The sequence below is a fragment of the Pollachius pollachius genome, assembly GCF_949987615.1.
Source record: "Pollachius pollachius genome assembly, chromosome: 6".
Classification (NCBI taxonomy): Eukaryota; Metazoa; Chordata; class Actinopteri; order Gadiformes; family Gadidae; genus Pollachius; species Pollachius pollachius.
The window spans coordinates 18,295,174-18,302,788 of NC_136939.1; positions in this window are offsets into that span (position 1 = coordinate 18,295,174).

Sequence of the window (7,615 nt, forward strand, 5' to 3'; positions counted from 1 at the left end):
GTGGACATGAACCCAACATGTCTTTACCGGTCTGTTGAACATGCACTTTACTACGTTTGTACGGTTTTAGATGGTTTTTCATTTTTTTAAATGTATGTTGCTACTATTGTGGATGATCTCAGTGCGGTTTGTGTGTGTGTGTGTTGGGAGACAAAGTTAATGATTGTGTGCGCATTCATGTAAAGGTTGTGTGTTGCCCCTTTAAATTATCAATGTAAATAACCTTTTATATAATGTGCTTCAACTGTGATCATTAAAGAATGGATGACATCAAACTATTGATTGAATCTGTGTGGATTTATAAAATAAGATTAACCAACAAAGTTACATGAGAAGGAACCAGTAACCTGCATTAGCATTCTTAATACTAAACATCCAAGCAACCAGAAAATGAACCAATGAGCCTTCCTTCCTGTAGCAGCACATTCACAGAGATACCCCCAATCTTCGCCTCTGAGCCTGCTCAGGTGAAGAGAAACCCCCACTCCTCAGTCTCCTCACTGCTGAGCCTGCTCAGGTGAGTAGAAACCGAAACCCTTACCGTCCAGACCCAGACGTGACGGACAGGTTCCAACCCGGTTATACTGGAAGGTAGAAGACGGATTAACTTAAAGTTTGCATAAAGGCTACAACAACGCATTAAGAGTCTCCTTTATAAGGAGGATATTCAGAGTAAACATACAGTACACACATTTGTAAGATTTATTTTCAAAATGCAATCTCCATGTAGTATATAATATCTTACAGGGATGAGCTTCATGTAGTATATAGTATCTTACAGGGGAGAGCTCCATCTAGTATATAGTATATTACAAGGGTGAGCTTTATGTAGTATATAGTATCTTAAAAGGGTGAGCTTCATGTAGTATATAGTTTCTTACAGAGGTGAGCTTCATGTAGTATATAGTATCTTAAAAAGTTGAGCTTCATGTAGTATATAGTATCTTAAAAGAGTGAGCTTCATGTAGGATCTAATATCTTACAGGGGTGAGCTTCATGTAGTATATAGAATCTTACAGGGATGAGCTTCATGTAGTATATAGTATTTTACAGGGATGAGCTCCATGTAGTATATAGTTTCTTACAGAGGTGAGCTTCATGTAGTATATAGTATCTTACAGGGGTGAGCTTCATGTAGTATATAGAATCTTACAGGGATGAGCTTCATGTAGTATATAGTATCTTACAGGGGAGAGCTCCATCTAGTATATAGTATATTACAAGGGTGAGCTTTATGTAGTATATAGTATCTTAAAAGGGTGAGCTTCATGTAGTATATAGTTTCTTACAGAGGTGAGCTTCATGTAGTATATAGTATCTTAAAAAGTTGAGCTTCATGTAGTATATAGTATCTTAAAAGAGTGAGCTTCATGTAGGATCTAATATCTTACAGGGGTGAGCTTCATGTAGTATATAGAATCTTACAGGGATGAGCTTCATGTAGTATATAGTATTTTACAGGGATGAGCTCCATGTAGTATATAGTTTCTTACAGAGGTGAGCTTCATGTAGTATATAGTATCTTACAGGGGTGAGCTTCATGTAGTATATAGAATCTTACAGGGATGAGCTTCATGTAGTATATAGTATTTTACAGGGATGAGCTCCATGTAGTATATAGTTTCTTACAGGGATGAGCTTCATGTAGTATATAGTATCTTACAGGGATGAGCTCCATGTAGTATATAGTATATTACAAGGATGAGCTTCACGTAGTGTATAGTATCATAAAAGGGTGAGCTTCATGTAGGATCTAATATCTTACAGGGATGAGCTTCATTACTTGGGTGAGTTTTATGTGGTATATTGTTTCTTACAAGCTGGACTGCTACCCATTTGGTAGGGATGAGCTTTATGACCAAGATCTAGACGCATTGAAACACTAAAGATAAAGAAGGAAAATGATGGAGTTCAGTTGAATGGTAGCTGTTCATGATGGTGTGGGTGGTACAACGACTGAAATAAAAACACCAGCTTTTGAATGAAATGTGTATATTTATAACTGAATCGTCTCCAACTTGACAAGATGAACAGATAATTCTCCATTCAACATTCGTTCTGCTTTCATTCACTTGTTTTCATATGATCAGACGTTTGTCTAAAAATGGTATTACTGAAAACAATGTGATTACAACACAATTGAATGCTGCACGAAGTACAATACTTTAACCTCCTATTGGCATAACATGTCAATTATGTTATGTTGCCAGTAAGGGGTTGTCAGCTCTTATGGGCAGTACACGAGAGTTTCAGAGAGTCAGCTCCAGCTAAATAATACATCTGTAACACAAGCACGTCGTTCACCATGTATGTTACCCTCAATACTTTCTGAAAGACAAAGGCTGTAAAAGGCGCCCATTTAAACCCTCAGCTCACCTACAGAAATCCTACAAAATCTCACAAAACAAAGTTAAATAGTTCGCTATAATGATTGTTTATTAATAAATTATAATATGAATAAATATATAAATGTAATACAAGTAAATCATGATTCAATTAATAAATAAAAAACCTGTTATCTCATGCCTCTTGTTGCTGAACGTTCAACATTGATTTGGCTGTTTCAATCTATCCATAGTGTTTCATAATTAGTGGATAATAGTGTTTTAATAATTAGTGGATGTCTTCTGGTTTGGGGCCGATCAAGACACCTTCTATAAAATGTGTTCTCAGAGTCTCATGTCCTAGGGACGTCTGGATCCAGGGGGGACTAGCGTTAGGAACTGGTCGATCAACTGGGCTTGTTGCATTGTCCTGCGTACTACGGTGACGGTTTCGGGGCGCCCCAGTAATTGCTCCCGCGCCCCCTCCCTTATCCGTTTGTTTTGCATATTTTATTTGACTAATTAAGGGCGCCACCAGAGGGCGCCTCCAACGCATTTGCCGCCCTAGGCGATCGGCTAGGTCGCCTATGCCGAGCGTCGGCCCTGGACACACGCACGCAGGCATGCGCACACAGGGACGCACACGCACACACAGGAATCGAAACACGAGAGGCAGTACTTTTATATATTTTAGAGCATGGACCAAAAACCCTTATGATGACACCTAATCATGTTGATGTGACATGATTCTTTATTGAGTGAAAGAGGAACTTGCTAACACGCGACATACGGGAGAGCCGACATGATATCACATGTTTTTCTTTCTTTCTTGGTATCTCTGTACACACATTTCATTCGTTCCCATTAAAAAGTATGAAAAAAGATAATTGACTTCCACTTCCAAATTGTTTCACTCAAGTTAAGTTAAGGCCTAAATTGGGTAAACTTAGTTTATAAATCCACACAGATTAAATTTTTAGTTTGATGTCATCCATTCTTTAATAGTCACAGTTGAAGCACATTATATAACATGATGGAATCCAACTACTACATCTTTCACATGTTTCTTTGTAATCTAACACTCTTCCAGGGAGAGTAGAGGTTGTAGTCTAGTCGGGACGTGGGAAACCACTGGTCAGACTGTGAACCTCTGCAGAACGTTAGAAACGCTCACTGGCTTGTTCCACATCAACCTCTACCTCTGAGGACAGAAAATAACGGCAGATTATATAAATGCTAGGAAGATTTGGGATGCTAGGACATATGAGAAAAGCCCACTGAGAAAAAGATGAGCTGAGAAAGAAGCTGAGAGATCCCTCTGACGGATCCAAGATGGCTGAAGTCTGCCCTGCTAGTGCGACTGCGGCTCAAAGTCATTCCTCATGTGTTAACCTGTATCAAATGAGCGGATCCTGTCACATAGGCAAAGTTTATTATAATACCGGCTGATCTGAAATGCTCCTAAATTTCATGAAGGTAAATTAGTATTGTTTTTAAGACAAAAGAGGCGGTCTACAAATGTTAAAAGTAAAGACAGCTCAATCCAAAGCATGCAGAGTAGGTGTGGGTTCGGCTTCCTGAATATCCGGGACAGCTGCCGGGTTTACACCAATGTAAACAACATTCACCCACCATCGTTATTAGGAAATGCAATTACGTCATCAACATGGTTCCCCTTTCTAAGGGTTAAGAGGAGCTTAAAAAAAAGAAAAAACACAGAGTGACATGAACAGTGAAAGGACATAGGCATGGCTGATTTCACCTGGTATGTCCTGTCATTGACTAGTTTGTGTTGTGTTTTTGTGTTGGTACAAGCTCCAGATCCTTCTGTCTACATTTATAAAAGAGTCGGTGATTCAGTGACCCTGGAGTGTAAGAATGTGCTCCAAGGATACGAACGATGCTCCTCGACCTCATGGATCTACGGCAGAAACCAATCGGGGTTAATCGAGTTAGTGGCTGAAGGAGGTTGGAGACAAGATAATCTCAGTGGATCCAAAGCCTCAAGATTTAGTTTGCAGCCTGACTGCTCTCTGAATATCGGCGATATTAACGTAGGAGACGCTGGACTCTACATTCTTCGGAATGTAGATTCACACCAAAAACAACATGGGGATGATGTAAGCTTTTATCTCCATGTTCTCTCTGGGATCACTCAGGAGGACGTCCTCACGTGTTCTGTGCATAGTTATGACGCAACATGTAAGGGACTCAGTCTGAGATGGTCAGACCAGGGGACAAGCAACCAGATAAATCAGCAGGAGACGGCGGGGCAATGTGTAGCCCGTTGGCAGAAAGCACAACCCCTCGACAGCGCAGGGCTCCGCTGCCTTCTGATGAAAGACGGCGTTAATAAGACATCAGTTTGCTTTGCTTCAAAGGATCAGAACATTCACAGTCAAAATAACTTCACCTCCAGGGCCCCTGGGGGTAAGGGCCCCTCTAAGCAGCCCCACATCTACCTGGCTGTAGCAGTGAGTACAGTGCTACTGGTTCTGATTGTTGCTGGTCTAGTACTCAGACGCAAGAAGAGCACAGGAAACAAGCAGACCCCCCCGATGTGTGCAGAAGACCCCGACACGATGGGGTCCCTGGGGCAGGGGGAGCCCACCCAACGCCTGTCCTACGACCAGAGTGAGCCGGACGCGGGTCTGGTCTACGCCTCCATTGAACACAGGACTGGTAGTGGGAAGGCCCGGCCCCCCAGTGGGGAGGAGGGGGGCTGTGAGGGGGATGAATCAGTCACCTATTCCACCGTTTCAAAGCCCCCCGCTAACGTCCCTGAGCATTCATGAAGGTAAACAAAATCCGAAGCAGCTAGCGATGTTTGAGCGCTGTGTTACTGGTGGTCTGTTGATTGTTTTATTGCTCATAGGATATCAGAGAAAGAATAAAAACTTCCTGTAGAAGAGTTTTAAGAAAGGTTTTCAAATAAGTTGCACATTGCTAAATATGAATAAAATCGTTTAACCAATGGATGATGGTTTAAAGATATTGACTAGAATTAAAAATGTATAAATTCAAATTAAATCAGAAGTGAAAGTTTAATTGTAAATACTGTTTTATCCAAAAAGCTGTGAATAGATAATTCTGTTTGATGTAAAGAGTATCAAAGTTATATTTCTAGCCATGCAAATCATGAACAGAAGCCTGACATTACTTTATAGTTCTTGTTTTTGTTGTTGTAAATGAACAGTCATCTTCAAGTCTTGCTTTTCCAACTTTTAGTTGGGATTTCTGTATGAACTGAACTTTAAATTACTTACAAAAAATGATATAATCTGAAACTCTTAATAATATAAAATGATATATCGTACAAATTATATAACCTTGTTAACATTGTTACTTTGTTGTATACGGGGAATGGGTTAACCTAGCGATTGTTAGTGCTTTGCACTTTGTTCTCTGAACATCCTTACTGTACCATCAGCGATATATTGTTTCACCTTCTGACAAATGTACTTATTGTAAGTCACTTTGGATAAAAGCGTCTGCTAAATGCCCTAAATATAAATGTAAGTGTTGCTTTTTAAAAGGCCTTTATATAAATTGCACGTATAGATAGCTTCATTTCTCTATCGAATTGAAAAGTTTAAAGTTGGTTAGCATTCGAATAGCCCTGGCATTCTCCTGACTTCTTTATTGTGTTGATTTCTTATTCCTCAAACCTTATAATAATATCCAACCGTTGTCTCATTAAAGATGCTATGTCAATCGCTGTGTGTGTCTTTCCCATGATCATGCTTTATCAAACCACACTTGTGTGTGTCCTAGAACAAATTCATTTTCATCACTTCCTCCTCACCAGTAAGAAGTGCTTTGGCTGCAATTCTGTTAACAAACGACTAATTTTAGATTAATGACATGATCCAACGTGATGAAATGAGGCCAAAGAAAGGAGAAGCAGAGAGTTCCTTCTTTGTCTTCCTTTATCTAACTATCGCTCTTTCTCTGCCATAAATGGGTACGAATTAGAAGAGTTGACATTGAGATTTACATTTTCACCACACTGGTACATCACCAGTATTTACAAAGTATTAGTATTTACAAATCTTCACCAAACATTCAAAGAACTTCTGATGAAAGCGGACCGCTTTAGCCAGAGGCCCTGAACTCTGGAGAGGTTCAGAACCCAACAGAGGCAAAGAACTCTGAGAGGTTCAGAACCTGACAGAGGCAAAGAACTCTGATAGGTTCAGAACCTGACAGAGGGTCTGAACTCTGAGAGGTTCAGAACCCGACAGAGGCCCAGAACTCTGAGAGGTTCAATTCCCCGACAGAGTCCTAGAACCCGACAGACATCCAGAACCCCGACAGACCTCGAGGTCTAAGGCCGTCTTCACAAACTATCTGTCCTAAAGGAGGCGACTGTGTTTTTCATACCCAATGAAACGATTCAAATGTAGCAATGCGCAGAAGCCCCATCTAGTAAAACAGGGTTAGTGGCTAACCCACCTAGCCAATGGGGCAGTGATATCCCTCCAGCCAGGACGCCGTACCTCATGATGTGATAACATACACATGTTACTAGTTTACATATTCTGCCACCACTGAGATGAACCTTGTTTGCGTGGCTGACTCCAGGTTGACCCCTAAAGCTGTACACCTCTCTATACCTGGCTCAGCTCACCATGAGAGGAAGAGAAAGGGAGGGCAGGTTGAACCCCTTCATTCTTTCTCTCACTTAACTTATACTTACTTGTATGTTAAGGTTTACTAGTTAATACAACACTTAGAGGCAAACACTGCCTGCCTTATGCCCGTATTCCACAATCACTTACACAGTGGTACTGTTCTGAGTAAGTTGAATACATGCTTACTGTACGAGCAGAAGTGATTGTTATTGTGCTCATGCATGTCTCAGCTTTATGTTAACTCATATGTGGTAGAGGCATTTTCTCTTTGATTATACTTTCTTTGATGTAACTTTACTCAAGATTGTGTTTGTTGGCAGACAATCTCTTATAAGTACATGTGGGTTATTAAGTTTTATATCCGTTCAATTTATAAGGTGACAAGTGGATTTCAATCAAAGAGTACCTCACTGCTGTTCATGTGATATAACTGTATTGTTTAAGAGGTCAATTCTAGCGAGGTGTAATCTACTGAGAATACGGAGAAGGAGCGATGCTGGGCTGTTCTGATTGGTCAGTGCACGTTTGAGGGATCCACACAATTTGGGTACATAACATGAAGCCTGATTCCAGATCAGGAGTTCCTTTGTCTTTCAAACTCTGTCTTTCTCGCTCTCTCATATCTGTGAAGGTCTTTATCCAGGACATGGCCTCTGG